The sequence below is a fragment of the Pristiophorus japonicus genome, chromosome 9 (assembly GCF_044704955.1).
Source record: "Pristiophorus japonicus isolate sPriJap1 chromosome 9, sPriJap1.hap1, whole genome shotgun sequence".
Classification (NCBI taxonomy): Eukaryota; Metazoa; Chordata; class Chondrichthyes; family Pristiophoridae; genus Pristiophorus; species Pristiophorus japonicus.
In genome coordinates, this window is record NC_091985.1 from 54,452,373 (window position 1) to 54,476,590 (window position 24,218).

At 45.9% G+C, this 24,218-nt stretch overlaps 1 protein-coding gene across 3 annotated transcripts in view; it reads left to right on the forward strand.

The window, feature by feature from the left end:
• LOC139273052 (protein kinase C epsilon type) overlaps positions 1 to 24,218 on the forward strand; it is an 801,226-nt gene that overhangs the window by 411,927 nt on the left and 365,081 nt on the right. The gene's annotated exons all lie outside the window — the stretch shown is intronic.

A 24,218-nucleotide genomic window follows, 5' to 3' on the forward strand; every position in this document is an offset into this window, starting at 1 on the left:
GGAACTACAGACCAGTTAGCCTGACATCAGTAGTAGGGAAAATGCTAGAATCTATTATTAAGGATGTGGTAACAGGGCACTTAGAAAATAATAATAGGATTAAGCAGAGTCAACACAGATTTATGAAAGGGAAATCATATTTGAGGTGGTAACTAGCAGAATAGATAACTGGGAACCAGCGGATGTGGTTTATTTGGATTTTCAGAAGGCATTTGATAAGGTGCTACACAAGAGATTATTAAACAAAATTAGGGCTCATGGGATTGGGGGTAAAATGCGAGTGTAATGTATGCACCTGTGAATATGCTCCCAGGTTTATAGAGCTATTGGCCAAGCCCCGAAATCCCGCTCTGGAGCCGGCACCTCACAACTAGAGCTTCCTCAGGGAAATTGGTCAGGAAATTGTATTTGGGAAATTGATGGGATTGAAGGCCAATAAATCCCCAGGGCCTGATAGTCTGCATCCCAGATTACTAAAGGAAGTGGCCCTAGAAATAGTGGATGCATTGGTGATCATTTTCCAACAGTCTATCAACTCTGGATCAGTTCCGATGGACTGGAAGGTAGCTAATGTAACATCACTTTTTAAAAAAGGAGGGAAAGAGAAAACGGGGAATTATAGACCGGTTAGCCTGACATCGGTAGTGGAGAAAATGTTGGAATCAATTATTAAAGATGAAATAGCACATTTGGAAAGCAGTGACAGGATCAGTCCAAGTCAGCATGGATTTATGAAAGGCAAATCATGCTTGACAAATCTTCTAGAATTTTTTGAGGATGTAACTAGTAGAGAGGGCAAGGGAGAACCAGTGGATGTGGTGTATTTGGATTTTCAAAAGGCGTTTGACAAGATCCCACACAAGAGATTGGTGTGCAAAATTAATGCACATGGTATTAGGGGTAATGTATTGATGTGGATAGAGAACTGCTTGACAGACAGGAAGCAGAGAGTCGGGATAAATGGGTCCTTTTCAGAATGTCAGGCAGTGACTAGTGGGGTGCTGCAGGGTTCAGTGCTGGGACCCCAGCTATTTACAATATACATCAATGATTTAGATGAAGGAATTGAGTGTAATATCTCCAAGTTTGCAGATGACACTAAGTTGGGTGGCGGTGTGAGCTGTGAGGAGGATGCTAAGAGGCTGCAGGGTGACTTGGACAGGTTAGGTGAGTGGGCAAATGCATGGCAGACGCAGTATAATGTGGATAAATGTGAGGTTACCCACTTTGGTGGCAAAAATAGAAAGGCAGAATATTATCTGAATGGCGACAGATTAGGAAAAGGGGAGGTGCAGCAAGACCTGGGTGTCATGGTACATCAGTCATTGAAAGTTGGCATGCAGGTACAGCAGGTGGTGAAGAAGGCAAATGACATGTTGGCCTTCATAGCTAGGTTGATTTGAGTATAGGAGCAGGGAGGTCTTACTGCCGTTGTACAGGACCTTAATGAGGCTTCACCTGGAATATTGTGTACAGTTTTGGTCTCCTAATCTGAGGAAGGACGTTATTGCTATTGAGGGAGTGCAGCGAAGGTTCACCAGACTGACTCCCGGGATGGCAGGACTGACATATGAGGAGAGACTGGATTGACTGGGCCTGTATTCACTGGAGTTTAGAAGAATGAGAGGAGATCTCATAGAAACATATAAAATTCTGATAGGACGGGACAGGTTAGATGCAGGAAGAATGTTCCCGATGTTGGGGATGTCCAGAACCAGGGGACACAGTCTAAGGATAAGGGGTAGGCCATTTAGGACCAAGATGAGGAGAAACCTCTTCACCCAGAGAGTGGTGAACCTGTGGAATTCTCTACCACAGAGAGTTGTTGATGCCAGTTCATTAGATATATTCAAGAGGGAGTTAGATATGGCCCTTATGGCTAAAGGGATCATGGGGTATAGCGATAAAGCAGGAAAGTGGTACTGAGGTGAATGATCAGCCATGATCTTATTGAATGGTGGTGCAGACTCGAAGGGCCGAATGGCCTACTCTTGCACCTATTTTCTATGTTTCTATGAAATCCCCTCCGTGCCTTTCAGGTCTGCGCAGAGGGAATTCCTGTATAGGGCTGCTCTCGCACTCCACACTTTGCCATCCTCGTCTGCCATCCGGACACGCCATGGCGCACCATCTTGCCATCCGGAGGAAACGGGGGTCCCCAATAGAGTGCTCTCTACACGGGAATCCTCCCTTTATTTATTGGGGATTTGGCCTGGAGGGTGTTGCATGGAGCAGTGCCGTGCAATAAGTTTTTAAGTCGGTTCACAAGTTCACAGATCGCCTGTAATTTCTGCGGTCTAGAGGAGTCCGTGTTCCACATTTTTATTGAGTGTGCGAGGTTGCAGCCTCTCTTCCAATATCTGAAGGGGCTGCTCCTCAAAATCTGGTTGCACTTCAGTACCACACTCATGATCTTTGGGTTCCCTGTGCGGAGAGGAGCGGGCAGGTTGGAAGGCTTTCTCATAGGACTGCTCCTCAGCATGGCCAAGGTGGCCATTAACCGGTCCAGGCAGCAGGCGGTCGAGAGGTCGTTCAGCCTAACTGCCTGCCTCTCTTCCGCGGTTACGTTCGAGCCAGGATGTCCCTGGAGATGGAGCACACCGTGTCCACCAGTACGCTCGTGGCCTTTTGCGAGAGGTGGGCAGAGGAGGGACTGGAGTGCATCATCACTCCCGGCAACCAAAGTTTTAATTTGAACCATTAATGTAAAAGTTCATTTGTTTAATTTGTCGGTTTTAGTGCTCCTCTAGTAGGGGGGTACTTGATTTATTATTTTCTAAAAATAGTTGTGGAGCTTTTGAGTTGGGAGTGGCTTAGCCAGTCACGTAATGTTCACAAGACTCAATAAAACCCCAGCCAGTTGGGTTCAGAGGATCCATGATGAAGCAGATGGTTGTGAGCCTGGTGGATGAACTGGTAATGTGTAGTGTGATTGTTAAACCTTTGCTAATAAACCAACTGATTCTTAATAGCAATGTGTTGCTATGAATTCTATAGCAAAGAACCCATGAAGCAAATACATTGCAACTAGCATGGATTGAGGATTGGTCAACGGACAGAAATCGGAGTCGGAATAAATGGGTCATTTTCGGGTTGCCGGGCTGTAACTAGTGGGGTGCTGTAAGGATCAATGCTTGGGCCCAGCTATTCACAATATGTGTCAATGATTTGGATGAGGGGACCAAATGTAATATATCCAAGTTTGCTGATGATACAAAGCTAGGTGGGAATGTAAGTTGTGAGGAGGATGCAAAGAGGCTTCAAGGGGATATAGACAGGCTAAGCGAATGGACAAGAAAATGGCAAATGTAATATAATGTGGAGAAATGTGAAGTTATCCACTTTGGTCGGAAAAATAGAAAAGCAGAGTATTTTTTAAATGGTGAGAAATCGGGAAATGTTGGTGTTCAGAGGGACCTGGATGTCCCTGTACACGAATCACTGAAAGTTAACATGCACGTACAGCAAGCAGTGAAGAAAGCAAGTCGTATGTTGGCCTTTGTTAGAAGAGGATTTGAGTATAAGAATAAAGACATCTTCCTGCAATTATATAGAGCCCTGGTGAGACCGCACCTGGAGTATTATGTACAATTATGGTCTCCTTACCTCAGGAAGGATATACTTGCCAGAGAGGGAGTGCAGTGAAGGTTCACCAGACTGATTCCTGGGATGGGGGTGTGGGGCGGGGGGAATTGTCCAATGAGGAAAGATTGAGTAGACTAGCCTTATATTCTCTAGAGTTTAGAAAAATGAGAGGTGATCACATTAAAACATACAGAATTCTTGCAGGGCAAGACAGGGTCGATGCAGAGAGGATGCTTCATCTAGCTGGGGCGTCTAGAACCAGGGGTCACCGTCTCAAAATAAGGGGTCGGCCATTTAGGACTGAGATGAGAGAAACTTCTTCACTTCGAGCCTGGTGAATCTTTGGAATTCACCAGCTGTGGAGGCTCAGTCGTTGAGTATATTCAAGACAGGGGTCGATAGATTTTTGGCTATTAAGGGAATCAAGGGGTTATGGGGATTGTGCAGGAAAGTGGAGTTGGGGTAGATGATCAGCCATGATCTTCGTGAATGGTGGAGCAGGCTCGAGGGGCCGTATGGCCTACTCTTATTTCTTATGTTCTTATGTTTTTATGTTTTCTCATATGCTGTATTCAAGTTCCATTGTGATTAAAGGACTCATATCTGCAGCATATAGTTTACTAGATTACGCTTTCATGGTGCTTATATATGAAGAAACTAGCATTCATACAGCACTTTTCACGACATTAGGATGTCCCAAAACGCTTCACAGCTAATTAATTGCTTTTTTTGAACTCACTGTTATAGCGTAGGGAAACATGGCAGCCAATTTGCACACAGCAAGGCCCCACAAACAGCTGTGAGATTAAAATCAGTTAATCTGTTTTTGTTAGTGTTGGTTGTGGGATAAATGTTGCCCATGGATCTTTTACATTCATCTGAGAGGTGGAAGATGGGGCTTTGATTTAACATTTTATCTGAAAGAGAGCATGTTCAACAGTGCAGCACTTGTGCAGTGAATTGCCAGCCTAGGTTATGAACTTAAATCTCTGGCGTGGGGCTTGAATCCACAACCTTGTGGCTCAGACAAGAAAGCTACCATTCAGCCAAGGTTGAATGCACTCGTTTATCTCCCATTGGTGTTCCACTCAGGGACTTAGACCAAGTATAGACTGAAGGTGAAGTGGGTTAGAAGGTGACACATAAATGAATGAAGGCATATAGAGCAATGTTCTCATTGAGCTGCACAGTGGTCTTGAGATCCCGCGCAGGCCTTTCAGTGGCTTTTGTATGGAAAAACCACGCATGCCGAATGTGTTAATGGGACCACAGCCAGTTAAAGGGACCGCGCACCGAAAAAAATAGAGGAATCATTGATGTGGAGTTAAGTCAATGGGAGATGCAAATCTCAGGCATTACAGCACTGCTACTGGCAGGAGGATGTAATTACAGGTGCAGCGTCCAAAATCTGGAGTTCCGGAATTCGGACTCCAGACCGATCGGTGGCAGGGTCGTCCAGAATCCGTAAAATGTTCCAGAATCCGGACCCTGCCAACTTTGGGGTTTCTTCACTGGCCCGCCCCAACACCTCCTCCACGATGGGGCCCGCCAGCCCGAACACTTCCTTGGCGGCGGGGCCTGCCCGAACAGCTCCACCTCAGCGGGTCCCACCCGAACACCTTCTCATTGGTGAGGCCTGCCCAAACAGTTCCTCTGTGGCGGGGCCCTGCCCAAACACCTTCTCCTCCATGGCGGGGCCCGCCCAAATAGCTCGCCCGTGGCGGGGCCCGCTCAAACAGCTCCTCCATGGCGGGGCCCGCTCAAACAGCTCCTCCATGGCGGGGCCCGCTCAAACAGCTCCTCCATGGCGTGGCCCGCCTGAACACCTTCTCCTTGGCGGGGCCCCATCCGAACAACTTCTCCTTGGCTGGTCCCCGTCCAAACAGTTCCTACACGGCGGGGCCCCGCCCAAACACCTTCTCCTTGGCGTGGCCCGCACGAACACCTTCTCCTCGGTGGGGCCCGCACGAACACCTTCTCCTCGGTGGGGCCTGCTCGATCAGCTCCTCCATGGTGGGGCCCGCCCGAACACCTTCTCCTCGGTGGGGCCCGCTCGAACAGCTCCTCGGTGGCGACCCCCGCTTTCTGAAATACCCGAATCTGGGCTCGGGTTTTTCCGGATTCGTGGTGTCAGAAAGACGATCCAAAGTCTAGAAAAATGCGGAATCGGGAATGGCCTTGGTCCCGAGGGTTCTGGATTCTGGATGTTGCACCTGTACCGCATGAGCAGTTTCTGTAGGTATGTTCTGACACAAATATGGACAAAGGAAATTATAATGGGAAAAGTTCACGCAAAAATGTGACAACAGGAAATGGATTTTGTAAATAAAAAATATGCACAGACGCAAGATTTTTAATACATATTTTCCTGAAGGAACAAATAATTTAATTTTAAAAAAACAGAGGTTTATTTCTTCCAATTTCATCAACTGTATTAGCTTGTGTTCAGTAAATAATTTCAGCGTTCCTGTTGAGCTAATACTGTCCCCAATTACATATAAAGTTAATTGCAATATGGAGCATAACAGAAATAACATATAGGGCCCAAGTTTCCACACGATAAAAAACGGGCGCCCCTCCGAGCTGGGCGCCCGTTTTTCGTGCCTAAAACGGCGCCTAAAAAAAAACTCGCAATTCTGGAGCGTTCTGCAGCTCCTTGTCTGCCTGGCGCGGTGCCCAGGGGGGCAGAGCCTACACTCGCGCCGATTTTGTAAGTGGGGGGGAGCGGGTACTATTTAAAATGTTTTTTTCCTGCCGGCAACGCTGCGTGTGCGCGTTGGAGCGTTCGCGCACGCGCAGTGTGAAAAAAACATTGGCACTCGGCCATTTTGGTAGTTCTTTGTAGCTGTTTAATTTTTGAAATTTTTTTAAATAAAAGCACATTGCCATCAGCACTTGCAGTCTTCTCACTGTCTCCTCCCCCCCCTGCCCCCCGCGGGAAAGAACGGGCGCCTCCTACCCCCCCCCCGCGGGAAGAACGGGCGCCTCCTACCCCCCCCCGCGGGAAGAACGGGCGCTTCCTACCCCCCCCCGCGGGAAGAACGGGCGCCTCCTACCCCCCCCCGCGGGAAGAACGGGCGCCTCCTACCCCCCCCCCCGCGGGAAGAACGGGCGCCTCCCCCCCGCGGGAAGAACGGGCGCCTCCCCCCCCCGCGGGAAAGAACGGGCGCCTCCCCCCCCCGCGGGAAGAACGGGCGCCTCAGGCTGACTGCAGCATTCTCCGTGCCTTCACACAGGTAGGAAGATGGTTTATTTAATCTTTTCTTTGCTTATAAATGTTTATTCAGGTTGGATTTATTTGTATAATATTTGTATAAGTATAAATAAGGATTTATTGTAGAATTTAATGACTTCCCTTCCCCCCCCCTCCCCCCTCACCTCGTTCTGGACGCCTAATTTGTAACCTGCGCCTGATTTTTTAATGTGTAGAACAGGTTTTTTCAGTTCTACAAAAATCTTCACTTACTCCATTCTAACTTAGTTTGGAGTACGTTTTCACTGTGGAAACTTTGAAATCAGGCGTCAGTGGCCGGACACGCCCCCTTTTGAAGAAAAAATTCTGTTCCAAAGTAGAACTGTTCTACCTGACTAGAACTGCAGAAAAAAAAAATGTGGAGAATTGCGATTTCTAAGATAGTCCGTTCTCCACCAGTTGCTCCTAAAAATCAGGCGCAAATCATGTGGAAACTTGGGCCCATACTGTGGATGCATGGAACTGCCTCAGAAGAAATTGTGCAGTGGGTTTGAGATGTTTTGAGACTGACAGTCATTCCATGATTATTATTATTCGAGTCATTGGGGCTATTTTCACTTTTGGAAGAGCCAGAATACTGACTTCAGTGGAAAGAGAAATGGGCGGGGTGTATAACAGGCTGACAGCTTTCCACTCCCGCCGAAAGTGAAAATCGGCCCTGTCGGCATACAAATCAGGCAGCTGCAGAGACATGCTGCGCACTACATACAGTGCATCAGTTCTTCTCCCCCAAAGTCTCATACATATGAGGATGAGCTTCAATAGCTTGATGGCCTTTTCTCATCCTCACTTTTCTTAACATTCTTGAGTGACGAGGTTGTGAAGGTGTTAAATGTCGGTCCAGTTTAAGGCTTGTATAAATGTAGTATCAGAGTGCTCGTGAGCTGTCCAGTTTGTCAAATTAAGCTGCTGAAAAATCATTCAAAGGCAGAGCTACACTAGGGATTAGTTTTGATCAACACCGCTGTCGGATTACATTTCTACGACTAACTCGGGCCCCACATGGTGTCATACTGAACATGAGAATACTATAAAGTCACTGTTTGCCTGCATCACGGGTAATCATTTCTCTGTGGACTAACCTGTTGATTTGCAGGAAACTGTTTCCCAAAATGCCATCGTGATTGCCTGTTGGCTTTTACTTCTCAGGCACTTTAAGCAATAGAGCTTAATCTAATTGTAAATAATTGAAGATTATTTGGTTTCATTCTGTAGTGAGTTGTATTCCATTTATTTCTCGCAGGCAAAGAGTCACACGATATGTCAGTGAGTTTCTTGGGCAGATAATGCCTTTTTATTCTTTCAGTCACGAGTCAGTCATGCCTTCTACTGGTTGATATATTGGGCCAGATTTTGCTCTCAAAATAACGGAGGCAAATGGCGTCACCGTTATATATGTGCAAATGACACTGCGGCCTCAGGCGAGGGCAGGTGCACGGTTAAATGCCAATATCTAGAAGTTACTGTCTGAGTTGCTGTTAGCTTTGCAAAAACGGCATCTCACTGTCTGCCTCACCATTAAAATGCATTGAATGGTGTGAAGTTGATGTAATTGTGTAGTTGATACGAACTAAACTCACCACAGATAGTTACATTTGTCATTTCAAGTGTAAATACCCTATTAACAATGTGATAACTGGTATTTACTGTCAATCAATCTCTCTGGCACTGAAAATTAACAATTACAAGTGTGGAGTCTCATTCCTTCAGGTTTTAATCATTAGAGATTTAAAAAATGTAAAATTTTCAATTTTTTTTTATTTCCCTTTCTGACTTTTTTCTCTCTCTCAATCCAGTCTTTCTTTCCCTCTCTTTATTTCTCTTTCTGTAGCTGATTTGATATTGAATTCACCCACTCTAATTCACACTTGCTTCTCAGTCTTTGCGCTGTTAATTTCACAATCCATCAATCTGATTGGTTAAGGAGATACACTGTTGCTTTTCCTGTTCACACAATCCTAATTGTCCTGTTTTCTTTCGCAGCATCATTATCAATTCGCATTTTCAGCAACATGCCATGCAAAAAATGTTATAAAACTAAATGTGCAAAGACAAGTTTAACTAACGGCAGATGCTGTTAGATGTCCTACTACAGCAAAATCTGGGCCATTGCATTTGCGTCATTGCGATATGTTTTAGTATGACGGACAATTTTCCTCTGCCCTGCTGCAAAATTGCGCCCAGAGAATAAAAACATAGAAAATAGGTGCAGGAGTAGGCCATTCAGCCCTTTGAGTCTGCACCACCATTCAATATGATCATGCTGATCACTTTTGCAACTTCAGTACCCCATTCCTGCTTTCTCTCCATACCCCTTGATCCCTTTAGTTGTAAGGGCCACATCTAACTCCCTTTTGAATATATCTAACGAACTGGCCTCAACAACTCTCTGTGGTAGAGAATTCCACAGGCTCACAATTCTCTGAGTGAAGACGTTTCTCCTCATCTCAGTTCTAAATGGCTTAACCCTTACCCTTAGACTGTGACCCTTGGTTCTGGACTTCCCTAACATCAGGAACATTCTTCCTGCATCTAACCTGTACAATCCCTTCAGAATTTTATATGTTTCTATGAGATCCTCTCTCATTCTTCTAAATTCCAGTGAATATAAGCCTAGTCGATCCAATATTTCTTCATTTGTCAGTCCTGCCATCCCGAGGATCAGTCTGGTGAACCTTCGCTGCACTCCCTCAATAGCAAAAATGTCCTTCCTCAGATTAAGAGACCAAACTGTACACAATATTCAAGGTGTGGCCTCACCAAGGCCCTGTACAACTGCAGTAAGACCTCCCTGCTCCTATACTCAAATCCTCTCGCTATGAAGGCCAACATGTCATTTGCCGCCTTCACCGCCTGCTGTACCTGCATGCCAACTTTCAATGACTGATGTACCATGACACCCAGGTCTCGTTGCACCTCCCCTTTTCCTAATCTGTCACCATTTAGTTAATATTCTGCCCATGTGTTTTTGCCACTAAAGTGGATAACCTCACATTTATCCACATTAAGGGTGCAGGGAAGAATGGGTGCTAATATATTTTGATGCCGAATAGCACTGTACACACATTTGTGGCTTTTCCGGTGTCAGCATCTGACTGTACCAGGAGAGAGTCCACCAGTATAAATTACTAGCAAATGAATGTCATGCACCAGGTACAGTTCAGGGGGAAACAGCTTAGGACAAACCTGGCAACACTGATTCAACAGCTGATGTTTCAGCAAAAGCTATCTGAAGGGATAGGCTGATATTGCCAAGAAAGATGTTTATTTTTGACTATTTGAATTAAAAAAATTATTTTTCTGCTTCTGTAGTTGTTGTAGTATACCGTTAGCCTTTTACACTTAATGATTGAGACCTTTTCAATACTCCGCCACCCATCGTTCAGCGAAAACGGCTTATTTGGAGGCAGATGAGCTGAAACAACCATAAGCTCCTTGACAGCTACTGAAGACATTTATCTGACCTACTCCTGAGACACAGACACCTGTTTCCCTACCAGAGTAGGAATTCCCCCTAACCTCGGACCATAACACCTGCATTGTGCCACTTGAAATAGAAGTCTCACATTTAAGACAGCACCTTCCTCAATCAAGGGACCCAATATATCTGTGGAGGACTCCAGATGGGCAAATGTGGACTGTACCAGGTGGGGTCCAAGCCAGGGAAGCAGCCTGCACCCCAATGAAATGGCTGCATTAAAAAAAATAATCAGATTTACTGCCTTACACAGGAGGCTGAGCAAAAAATGGCTATGGTGGGGGTGGGGGGGTTGTCACTCTGGATTATTGATCGCCCCATCCCCTCCCCTCCTATGGCAAGTGGGTCTCGATTTTCTGGCCACATGAGGCTCATTGGCACTCACACCGGCCTGCGCCATGCAAATGAGATGCTCTCCCACTGACCCCACAACCTCCAGCTTGGGCCTGATCCTGGCTTAACCGCTGGGAATGCTACCCAAGGAATTTTTGCCCAAGTTTTCCCCACCTCTTTTTGGAGGGAGTCACGATCCTGTTTTCAGCACTGGTGGAATCGCAGGTGGGAATCTGCGAGTCACAGAAACAGTCTATTTTTGTTCATTACGGCACTGTTCATGTAGCCTTCTGCTACTGTGTGTGGTTCACATGACTATTATGCTGTGCTCAGCATATCTGCAATTTAGCACCACTGTCCTCAGCTGACTTCTCGGTGCCACCTGATCTGAATACTAATTACTTTGACACCACCGTGGGAAATAATCTGTTCAGGAATTGCACAGCTGCCTTTTCTGTTCAGGAAATTAAATGTACGTGTGCTGTCAAAGCGCTAAAAAGAAAAGAAATACACAATAATGGGCCTGAAATTGGTCGACAGACTGCATAAACATGGATTTTGCTCAGGTTGCATAAACATGCAGGTTGCTCAGTCCACAATGATGTGCTGCATGCTGCATAATTTAGCAATCATGCAGGGACAGGAATTGTCTCAGGGAATTGTGGGACCACCTGAAGAGAGAGTGCAGGAGACGGAGGAGGAAAATGAGGGGCAGGAGGATGACGAGGAGCTTGCAGATGAACCCATGGTACCACACCCTCCCAACACCGCAGTGGAGGGCACGCGGAGTGTATGCCACTGCAGAATTGTTACGCAGCAGCTCATGAATGAATATTTTGCTTGAATGTGGAGAGCTGCGTTTTGGGACCCTGATGACTGTTACCCCAAATGTTTGACACTGTACAAGAGTGCTTAAATTCAATTCAAACTTTTATGTAAAAATGTAAAAAATATACAAGTTTAAAACTTTATAAAACTTATAACTATAAAACAACTTTAAGAACAACTTTAACAAAACTTTTACAACTTTAATAAATTTTTACAAATCAAACTTCAATTACAACAAAAGGACCCTTTACTTTCCTCGGCTACGACCTCTGCCCTGTCCACGCCCGTGTGCTACACCACCCTTGGGACTATTCCCCCCTTTTTTACTCCCGCCCTTCCCTTTCCCAGTGCCCTTGGGAATGGACCTCCCCATGTTGATACCAACATGCAGCACCGCACCCCGAGTGTTGTTGGGGGTCAGACATTGCAGGCGCAATAACTGGGGCCTCAGGAGAAGCTCGCGATGTGGAAGGCGAGGCTTCAGGGCTGAGAGATGATGTCAGCTCCCCACCCTCAGCTGCTGTCAACATGACTACTATGGCACGGGAGGGGTTCTGCGCCATGTCCCGATCCCATCGATTGCCGCATGGCTTCAACGGCGTCAACGGTTCGCTCCATCAGACATGACATATCCTACGACTGTTGTTCTGAAAGTACCGCGATGTTTGTGGCTATTGTAGTCATGGCCTTGAGCAACTCTCGACCTATGTCGACGCTGGCCTGTGATAGAAGCACTATGTCCTGGTACACGCCTATCTGTCATGCAGCAACGGACCTTTCCGGCACTAACCTCCATCGCTGCGGCAAAGGCGCTGCAACACTGGGGGTGCCTTGCTGCGCATGACTTGGTCCAGCAGAATCAGAGGAGCCCTGGGGGAATCCCCTGAATACAGACTCCGTAGTGGAGGATGTTCCAGTTGTGCTACATGGAACTGGTGTATCCTCCTCCATCTCCACCCCCAGCTCTACCTCCACTGGCTCCAGGATCAGCGGCTCTTCCTCTTCCTCATCCTCATCTCTGCCAGTGGTGAAGTCGGGAGAGGGCTGGGTGCTGACAGAGGTGGAGGCAGTGGGTCTGTCGTCTGTGTCGCTGTGGTCTGAATCGTCCGAGTCTGGAAGTACAAAACAACATTTCAAAAAGCTTGGCACCAGGTCAGGGTTACATGAGTACATAGTACACTGACTTATCGCAGTCTTACTTAAATGTCCACCACTGCTGCAGTACTGCATTACATATCGCAGACAGACAATATATATATATGCATTGCGTTACATGCCCCCAACATTGCAGTACATCACATGAGGCCAACATTACAGTGCAATAAACTTACATTACATTACATCAGTCGAACATTACAATTACAGTTACATTACATGACATGAGAGCACCGCAACACAGACTGCATTTTATTCAACTTACCATCCTGTGTGAGTGGGTCAGCTCCAATGCCGGTGGTGGCACGGTTGCTATCCCCGACCAGGAAAAGGGCACTGATCTCAATGTCAGTAAGAGGCTCCTGGGTTGTGGGTCTTCCCCCCCGCCCCCGTAAGCCGCTGATCGGCTGTATTGCAGATGTCCTCTTCTGCAGAAAGTAAAGTAAATCAAAGTAAAAATCTTCAATCCATTTAACATTGCACACACACATACATAAAAAAAGCATTGCTTTGATCCTCTTGTCATTGCCTGAAAAGCACGAATACATCGCCGTAACCTTAAGATAAATAACATCATCCGTGTGACACTGAACCTACACTTACATGGTACATAGCACATGACGGGGGTTGTTCCACCTCTTACGGCACCTTTCCCCAGTGCATACCATGGTACTTTCAGAGGTCACAGCCTCCCTGATCTCGTCCTATATTTGGTTGTACCTCTTTGGGAGGGGCTTTCCACGACCACCCTTGGTTAGCTCGGAGTACCTCTCTGTTACATGCGCCAGAAGGGCAGGTAACTCCGTCTCATCAAAGGCAGGCGCCCTCAAACTCCCCTCCTTCTCGATGTTCCTGTGCTTTGATTTCTTTTTTAACATTGCCATAATCTTTCTATTTGTATGAATTTTGGTTTGTTAAATATCTCTTCTTAATCTTCAAACTGAAGAATTATTAGTTGTTAGGAATATATTTGCACTGTGCTATGTATTTTACAAGTAACTGGCCGTCGACTAGCTTGCTGCCCCTTTTCACTCTCTCTCCCTCCTCTTCAACTCACTGCACATGCACGGGTGACCCCTGACCCCCCAAATCGCGGGTAAAACGCTTCTGTTAAAAAAACACGGGAAAAAAATATTTGTGCTTGCGCAGTTCAGTGCCGCACCTCCCATCGAACAGAGAGTCGATCTGGATCGACTACTAGGATACATACCGCCCGATGCAGACTGCTGACATACCACCGAAATTTTTTTTACCAGATTTGTCCTCTTCGGTCTCGGCGGTATGGCAGCGGCGTGAAACGACGCACCGCCGGCATACCGCCGAGAAATGGGCGGACCTTACGCATCGACCATTTTCGGCCCCAATGACCGAATGTAGCCATTTAATTGCACAATACTGAAAACAGTGTCCCCCCTAATCCAAGGTGCTGACTTTTCCCAGGGTAAGATTCCACAACTAGTCAGCTTCTGTGCCTCACCCAAATAACCATTCTGCACCAGTTGTTCTCCTTGGAGCAGAGAAGGCTACGAGGAGATTTGATCAAAGTGTATAAAATCATGAATGATAGAGTAAATAAAGAGAAACTCCTTCCAGTGGCTGAAGGGTCGACAACCAGAGGACACAGATTTAAGATGATTGGCAAAAGAACCAGAGGTGACACGAGGAAAAACTTTTTTACGTAACGAGTGGTTAGGATTGGGAATGCATTCCCTGATAGGGTGCTGGATACAGATTCAATAGCAGCCTTTAAAAGGAAATTGGATAAATACTTGAAGGTGAAAAAATATGGGGAATGAGTGGGGCAGTGGGACTAACCGGTTTGCTCTTCGAAAGAGCCAGCGCAGACGCGATTGGCCTATGGTTTCCTTCTGTGCTGTACTATTCTCTGATTGGGACTAGACAGTGAACATTAGCAGATTTTTCCATTGCCGGTTGGGAAGGATCAACACAGTTCAAACCTGATCCTGTCCTAACCTGATCCCCGACATAAGCCCTTCTGTTGATGATCACGAGCAGTAAGCGACCCTATTTTACTCTCTAAACCAAGAGCGGTGAAAGCAATTGTACTCCTCCCTACTGTCATCCCGGTTGAGATCAGCCAACTCAGCAGAGACATAGGTCAAATGAGGGAACTTTGTGGTTTCTGTGGCTCAGCTACTCCCTGGATAAACACACTGAGCCATTGTGGGAGCCCTGTTGTCAATTAATTTCATTTTGCCAGGAAAATGCACCAAGTAAAGTGTCAAAAATCAAACTTTTCAAGTGAGTGCCAGCAGACCCAGTGCTAAAATAAATCACATGCCTTCAGTTTTCACTTCGTCCTTTAGTCATTTTAAAATTCATCACTGCCACATGTTTGGGTACTTATCTGTTACAAGAATGGTTGAATGTTGGACAGGCCTGCAGCTTAAGTTATGATTAACCTGGTCCCCACTGCACTTCCAATCTAACTCTTTGTGCTCAATTTTCCCCAGTTATCTGCGCCGTTTTTTTGGCGTGCACCGCTTTTTTTGGTGTAAATTAAAATCTCCAAGTTTCCTCAAAGTTTCTGGGCCAGCGTAACTCAAGTTAGTTTCGGTTCGTTTTTTTTTTACGTCATCGGGGACGTAACCTGATGTTTGTGCCAGTTTTTCAGATATAAACAAATTTGGCCAACTTACATTTTTTCGAGGACGTCGTATGTGACCATTCCCAAAAAACCTTCTGGGCACTTAAGAAAAGCCAGCGCACATTACAAATTTGGCGCAGAACGACGCCATTGTTTTTAGGCGAAGTTTTGGAGGGAGTCAAGCAAACAAAGAATATGCATCACGAAGCTTAATTTTTTCAAAGTCAAAAGGGAGAAAATGGAAGTCTGATGCAATTGTTAAATTTTAGATTTTTTTCAAAGTACCACGCCACCACCAAACGTCTCCTCACTGGGTCCGGGCTCGGCTTCAGAAGAAGCTGAAGTGGGGGTGGGGTAGTCGGGGGTGGGGGGGCTTGCAAGCCGAACTGAAGGGATGAAAACCCTTATACATACAGCAGCTTCAAAAGAAGCCCGGTGGTGGGGGGAGGGGAGGGTGGATGCCGAGCCCCTGTGTCCAGGCAAGGGAGCGATTCTGCCGGCTGACCCTCGAGCTCAGTGAGGAGACGTTCAGTCGGTAGTGGGGTGGTGCTGTGAAAAAAATCAAAAATTAAAGAATTGCATTAGACTCCATTGCCCCAAATGTCGTCATTGAATGCCTAGCTTCTCGTTCTAAGCAAGCCTATTGCACATGCGCAGACCAGGGTAGGGTCCATACTAGGGTGTCGACCTTGGGGAGGGAGAGAGAGGAAACAAATTTTAAGTCCTTTGTCCTGCTGCACCTCAGGAGAGCGCTGTCGAGCTCTCCTTCCCCTCCTCACCCTGGGTGTGCCTCGCTGCACCCCACTGGAATCCCCAGTCTCGGACTGTGAGAAACCATGGAATGTCCCAACACTCGTACCACTCAGGAAAGGGGCTGGCACCTCAATGGGCGGCACCTGCACCACCTCCAGAGTGAGTACAAGAGCGGAGGCGTCATCCTCCCGCTGCCCCTCCCCTTCCCCCTCAACCCCATGCTCTTGGTCTGGAAGGTGGGATTGGAAGATGTTCTCCTCTTCAGGCTCGTCCACGCCTGAATCATCTTTTGCATCGGCTTCAGCCTCATCAGGGTTGGCCTCAATTTCTGCAAAATATAACAGAACAGGCAAATGGTTAGCAGCAGAGGAGGGGGAAGGGTGGCATGCGCAGGCAGCAGGCTGATTTGAAGGACCACGATGAATGATAGCACATTGCATCAACTGAAGCGTATCTGATGAAGACATTCCCATGAACCGAAGCATGGCTAGCCCGTGCAGTACTTAACATTTAGCAAAGCCAGACTGTGGAATTTGCAGGACTTACTCTCTCCTTCAAGTGTGGACCCAGCTTGTGCAGTGGTGGTTGTTTTTCTCCAGGCAGGACCCATCAAAGCAGCGACCCTCTCTTTCAAGGGTGTCAGTGGGTGCAGATTGCCGGGCCTCCTCCTGTTCGAGTGCTTTCCCTTTTGTTGTGTGCCACTTTCCTCTGCTAAAATGAAAATATAACTTTTTAGAGAGGGTGTCTTTCTGCTAAGTAGGACATATACAGATGGTCACATTTACAATTGCAATTCCAGTGAATAAATGAAAATATTACATACACTAACTACTTGACCAAGGTCCTGCCACTTTTTATACTGGCCTCCAGATCTCGGGGTGGTCACCATTGCACAGTAATCTTCTGCAAGTTGGTTCCAGTGTTTCTTCATTTCTTTTGGTGAAACTCTGCTGGTGTCCAGCTCGTGCCATCTGGCCTTAAGAACAGTAACTAGTCCTGTGAGAAATTCTTTGTCCTTGAGCCGTGTTGCATATTATATTGCAGCTCCGATTTTTCCACTGAGAATTAAAGTTCTCACACACAACTGGCTCTTTAAAAATGGTCGAATGCAAACCAGGAGCTGTACTGGGCATGCGCGTCCATAGCAGTCACGTCAAAAAAAAAAATTTGTGCATGCGCAGAAGGGAGGGGCATCGTTTTGTCGGCACAGACATTAGGCTCCAGCCCCCGAAGCTACAGGACAGAATGCGCGACGGCAATTAAAAAAATTAGAACAGGGAAACTTGCAAGTTATTTTTTTGGAGTAGTCGGCTAAAACTCTTGAAATATGCCAAAAAACGGCATTGTGGAAAATTGAGCCCTTTGTTTTAGGTGCCATTGGTTAATATTCCAGGACTGTTCTAAAGTTGTCAGCAAACTTCTTTTGTAGTTGTTCTTCATGGGAAAAATCTGAAGTGAGAATAACAAAAAGCCTAGCCACATGAGTTGTTCTCTTCAAAAAATATACAGATGTTTTAAAACTCGAATCTTCTGAGAAACTTGTTCCATTTTTAGAAATGTAAAAGAATGTCGCCATGGTGTTGTTTGATGTGTCTAAAACATATGGGTGTAAAATGTGAAATTGGGGACCAAAGTGTCCCAAAACATTCTTGGCCAATACCATTTTCTGTGATAGCATATTGCTAATCCTTAGTTTCCTGGTATTACATTGTTTTTTACACTTTTGAAGTATGCACAGCTGGTTCAAATTTGCATTATAAACATTAACTGTCAGACTGCATTAACAAGTCCATGCATAACTAATTGCTCCCATAGAACAAACAAACCCTTGTTTTCTGATGCCTTGTGAGACCGGCAACAAAGCTAGGAAGCTATCACAAAAGCAATATACTGCGGATACTGGAATCTGGAATAAAAATCATCTTGATACGAATTTTATTTTAATCCCTCCATGTTAAAGTCCCTGGCCTCTGTTAGGTTAGAGTGACCATATTTTCAAAACCAAATCCGAGGACACACAGGCAATGCTCCCCTGTAATTTTTTGTTTGGTGTGGGGCCCCTTTAATAGATATACCGAATCACAAATCTTGCGTATGTTCTGGCAATAGTGCTGTACTGTTTACTTGTCCCCGAATACCCTAAATTGTGATTTCTCAATTTTAAATCTGTTCCCAACAGACTGAGAATTTTCATGGAACACCCTCTGTCTCAGAAGGTTTCAAATTCACAGACCCCTTTCCGGTGGGAGAATTTAGAGCTCCAAAGAATCCTAGAAGCTTACAGCACGAAGGAAGCCATTTCGGCCCATCGTGTCCGCTTACCGGCCAACAAGAGGCTAACGAGCTTAATCCCACTTTCCAGCTCTATGTCCATAACCCTGCAGGTTATGGCACTTCAGGTGCACATGCAAGTACTTTTCAAATGTGGTGAGGTTTTCTGCCTCTACCACCCTTTCAGGCAGTGAGTTCCAGATCCCCCACAACCCTCTACGTGAAGAAATTTCCCCTCATATCTCCTCTAAACCTTCTACCAATTACTTTAAATTTATGCAAACTGTTTGTTGATCCCTCTGCAAAGGGAAATAGGCCCTTTCTATCCACTATATCTAGGCCCCTCATAATTTTATACACCTTAATGAGGTCTCCTCTCAGCCTATCCAATCTGTCCTCATAGTTTAGATTCGGCATTCCTGGCAACACACTCGTAAATCACCTCTATACCCTCTCCAGTGCAACCATGTCCTTCCTGTAATGCGGTGACTAGAACTACACGCCGTACTCCAGCTGTGGCCTAACCAGTGTTTTATACAGTTCAAGCTTAATCCTCCTGCTCTTGTATTCTATGCCTCGGCTAATAACGGCAAGCATTCCATATGCTTTCTTAACCACCTTATCTACCTGGCTTGCTACTTTCAGGGATCTGTGGACATGCACTCCAAGGTCCATTTGTTCCTCTACATTTCTCAGTATCCTACCATTTAATGGTATTCCCTTTCCTTGTTAGCCCTCCCCAAATGCATTATCTTACACTTCTCGGGATTAAATTCCATTTGCCACTGGTCTGCGCACCTGACCAGTTGATTGATATCTTCCTGCAGTCCGCAGCTTTCTTCTCCATTATCAACCACACAACCTATTTTTGTATCATCTGCAAACTTCTTAATCATACCCCCCTATATTCAAGTCTAGATCATTGATGTATACCACAAAAAGCAAGGGACCTAGTACTGAGCCCTGCGGAACCCCACTGGAAACATCTTTCCAGTCGCAAAAACACCCATCAACATTACCCTTTGCTTCCTGCCTCTGAGCCAATTTTGGATCTAACTTGCCACTTTGCCCTGGATCCCATGGGCGTTTACTTTTGTGACCTGTCTGCCACGTGGGACTTTATCAAAAGCTTTGCTAAAATCCATATGCACTACATCATACACTTTGCCTTCATCGACCTTCCTGGTTACCCGCTTGAAAAATTCAATCAAGTTAGTCAGACCCGTCCTTCCCTTAACAAATCCATGCTGACTGTCCTCGATTAATCTGTGTCTTTCGAAGTGAAGATTTATTCTGCCCTTTAGGATTTTTTCCAATAATTTTCCCACCACCGAGGTTAGGCTGACTGGCTTGTAATTACTCGGTCTATCCCTTTCTCCCTTTTTAAACAAAGATACCACATTAGCAGTCCTCCAGTCCTCTGGCACCACACATGAAGCCAGCAAGGATTGGAAAATGATGGTCAAAGCCTCTGCTATTTCTTCTTTTGCTTCGCTTAACAGCCTGGGATACATTTCATCTGGGCGTGGGGACTTATCCACTTTCAAAGCTGCTAAACCCCTTAATGCCTCCTCTCTCACTATTTTTATTTTATCTAATATTTCACACTTCTCCTCCTCGATAGCAGTGTCTGCATCGCCCCTCTCTTTTGTGAAAACAGACGCAAAGAACCATACCCACATCTTCCGCCTCCACACACACATTACCCTCGTGGTCTCTTTTATAGGCCCTACCCTTTCTTTAGTTATCCTCTTGCTCTTAATATATCGATAAAACATCTTTGGGTTTTCCTTAATTTTACTAGCCAATAATTTTTCATGCTCTCTCTTTGCTTTCCTAATATTCTTTTTAATTTCACCCCTGCACTTTCTCTACTCCTCTAGAGATTCTGCAGTATTTACCCCTCGGTATCTGTCATAAGCCTCACTTTTTTTCTTTATCCTACCCCGTATGTCCCTAGACATCACGGGGGCTCTAGATTTGTTAGTCCCACCCTTTTTCTTTAAGGGCACATATTTGGCCTGAACCCTGCCGATCTCCTCCTTGAATGCCTCCCATTGCTCTGACACTGCCTTACCTTCAAGTAGCTGTTTCTAGTCCACTGTGGCCATATCACCTCTCAGCTTGGCAAAGTTGGCTTTTGCTCGATTTTAAAACTTTTATTCCTGGTCTATCCTTGTCCTTTTCCATAATTACCTTAAATCTAACTGAATTATGGTCACTAGCACCTAAATACTCTTCCACTGATAGCCCTTCCACCTGCCCAGCTTCATTCCCTAAAACTAAATCAAGAACCACCCCCTCCTGTGTTGGGCTTGCTACATATTGGCTAAAAATGTTCTCTAGACTGCATTTTAGGAATTCCACACCCTCTATACCCTTCAGACTAATTTTGTCACAGTCCCGGCTCTGTTGAGATGCAACCCATTCGGCTTATACAGGTCCCACCTCCTCCAGAACCGGTCCAAATGCCTCAGGAATCTAAAGCCCTCCCTCCTGCACCATCTCTGCAGCCACGCATTCATCTGCTCTATCCTCCTATTTCTGTACTCACTAGCTCGTAGCACTGGGTGAAATCTGGAGATGACTACATTTGAGGTCCTGCTTTTTAATCTCTCTCCTAGCTCTTCAAACTCTGCCTGCAGTACCTTATCCCTCTTTCTACCTATGTCATTGGTACCGATATGGACCACAACCTCTGGCTGTTCACACTCTCCCCCCAGAATGCCCTGCAGCCATTCGGTGACATCCTTGACCCTGGCACCAGGGATGCAACATACCATCCTGGAGTCACATCTGTGGCTGTAGAAACGCCTGTCTGCTCCCCTGACTATTGAATCCCCTGCCATTATAGCTCTTCCATTCTTCTTCCTCGTCCACTGTGAAGCTGAGCCACCCATGGTGCCGTGGACTTGGCTCTGGCTGCACTCCCCATAGGCACCATCGCCCCCACCGGTACTCAGAAGGGAATACCGGTTGGAGAGCGAGATGGACTCAGGGGACTCCTGTGCTACCTGCCTTCCTTTATTCAATAAAAAATCCATAATGCACCATACAAATAAATTGGTAAAGTAAATCAAATTCACGCACCCACCTGCTCTCCCCACTCCCTTGGCTTTTCCCGTGCATTGGAAGGTCCCACCATCCGGCCAGTCACCATTGGGGGAAGCAGTGATCAGGTGACTCAATCCCTGACTGTTCAGTGCAGCCAGAGCAAAAAATAGGGCCTTTTCTCAGCTGCATTGCATTGTGGGAAGGCGGGGCCACCATTGATGCCTCCATTGAACCAGCTCCAGAAATTCATTCCTGCCAAAACGGGCCAAAAGTCTCCGAGAAGCGAGTTCCTGTGCATTAGCATTGAAAAAACTCAAAGACTCAGTATCGGGGATGAGAATTTTAAACCAGGGCCTCTTTCAGGGACATTGTTTGCCCGGGGACACCTTCCCAAATCCCTAGAAATCAGGGATGTCTGGCCAGCCTATGTTGCATGCTTCTGCATCTTTCTGTAGGTCAGGGGTAGGCAGGCCTTGGCTTTAAGGCCTTTACCAATGCTGCTGTACAAATGATTGGGATTGTACAACTTCTGATTTTTCTCCGAGAAAGCTCCTTTCTTTTGCTTCCTGACACCTCTTATATCTTCGATGTGGAGTCATGGCTACGAATAGGCATTCTACTCCTCCATGACACTGTGTGTTGCTATTCCAATGGATTGTGCCACTAGTTTTCTTTCTGAGACAATATAGTATCTTTTCTTAATTTTTTTCTCAGCCCGTTCAACCTCCCTCCCCCTTCTTCTTTCCCCTCCCATCTCCTTTCCCCCATCTCCTTTCCCCCTCCCCCATCTCCTTTCCCCCCCATCTCCTTCCCCCCTCTCCTTTCCCCCCCTTTCCCCCCCTTCTCCTTTCCCCCATTTTTCTTTCCCCCCCCCCTCCCCCTTCTCCCCCATCCCTCCCCCTTGCCTCCCTCTGCTCCCCCCCTCTCCCTCTCCCCCCCTCCCCCTCCCCTCGCTGTCAGAAACACAGACACTGACAGGCAGAGAATGAGAGACACACAGACAGACAAAGAGATAGAAACACTGACAGAGACACACTGGGGGTGGGGGGGGTCTCCCAGCACGCTGTTGGAGGGCTCCCGGTGCTGCAATCGGTAAGTAGAAAATGTTTTATTTATTGATTTAAAAAAAAATTATTTCTTACTAATTTTTTTTGATTGATTTATTGGTTGATTTATTGATGTTTTTATCATTTATTATTGATGATGGCTCTTTATTTGTAAAACTGAAGTGTTTAATGTTTGTAATCTTCCCTTTAAACCCCCCCCTCCCCCCCACCATTCCCTACGCCTGATTTGTAACCTACGCCTGATTTTCTAAAGTGTAGACAAGGTTTTTTCGAGCGTACAAAAATCTTCACATTCCATTCTAAGTTAGTTTGGAGTAAGTTTTCACTGACGAAACTTTGAAAACAGGCGTAAGTGGCCGGACACGACCCCTTTTGAAAAAAAAAATTCTGTTCCAAAGTGAAACTGTTCTAACTGACTAGAACTGGAGCAAACTAAATGACGAGAATTCCGATTTCTAAGATACTCCGTTCTACACCAGTTGCTCCTAAAAATCAGGAGCAAATCATGGCGAAACTTGGGGCCAATGAAACTAATGAGAGGTTTATAACAAGATAAAACTGATTCATCATTTAACATTAATTTGCAGAATTCCCTATGATTAGCAAAACAGAATACCAATACACATCCATAACAGCCTGCAATTACATCATAAGAAACAGTGCAAAATCCTGACAACTTCTGCCACAATCTTCTGCTATACAAGTGCTGCAATGTACTTGCAATGTAAGATATGACAAGCCCATTCCCCACTGTATTCTAAGTGTAACTATTTGTCACAGCCTATATTCAGGGCTATTTTTGAGCTGCCAGCTTTTTGGCACAGCTTTTGCTACTTTCTCAGATTGGCATAGATGCGAATATCACCAAGAGTAAATTCTTGCTTATAGTTCTTGTTCGCTTCTCATGTATTCCTCTCATTATCCCTTGCCAAATTATTGGCCTGTTTTTCATTCCTTCTCTTGTTTGATATCTGAAATATGAGTAGGAGCTGAGAGCATTGTTTACAGCACAATCAGTCTGCCTGTGGACACTAACTTATTATCATAACAAAAACATTGTAGTACTTTTAAGATGACTTCAGTTACATTAGACAGTAGATTCGTTTCGAAAGGGGACCTAATTGGGCATCTTCTTGTCTCCCTATGGCTTCCTTTTAAAGAAAATGTACATATTAGAAGCCATCAGAGTGTCTAGTGGCATTTTAGTTAAATATTAATTTGTCGTCTCAAAATCAATCTCTAACTTTAATTTTTATTTCATATGGTTGATTTTAACTCGGTCTGCCAGTTGGAAGTTGGGTGATAGCAGCAATAAATTTGGAGTGCTGCACTTACCAGCTTGATCCTACTGCTTGTTATTTTACAAGGCCGCAGGCCCCCCGCCCACCACCTGCATTGGGCAGGAGCCATTGTAAACTGTGCAAATTGGAGGAACCTCTGTCAGACCCTGCTTGCAATTTCGAGGTACAAATATGGCGGCCTAATCAGGGGTCCTTGAAGGGACAGCTGGAGGCTGCTCATGAAACAGCTCCGGAAATACTTTTTGTGGGGCCAGCAGAAGCAGGGGTGTTCCTCCTGGGCCCACACCAACATCTGGGCTGCTGGCAGCACATTCCGGCCTCTCTGCACTCCCAAACCTCCCCTGCCACCCTCGGGATCGCTTTCGACTGTTGACCGACTCAGTGGGGGAGCCGGCCAGTTTCCTGCCCTCCCAGAAGCGGTGACCTGAAGCAGGACCCCCGTTTTGGCACTTGAAGCTCACTGGCGGAATGGAAATGAGAGCCAGGTTTCTACATGGCACGGACTTCCTGCCGGCAAGAACAGGTGCCTGCC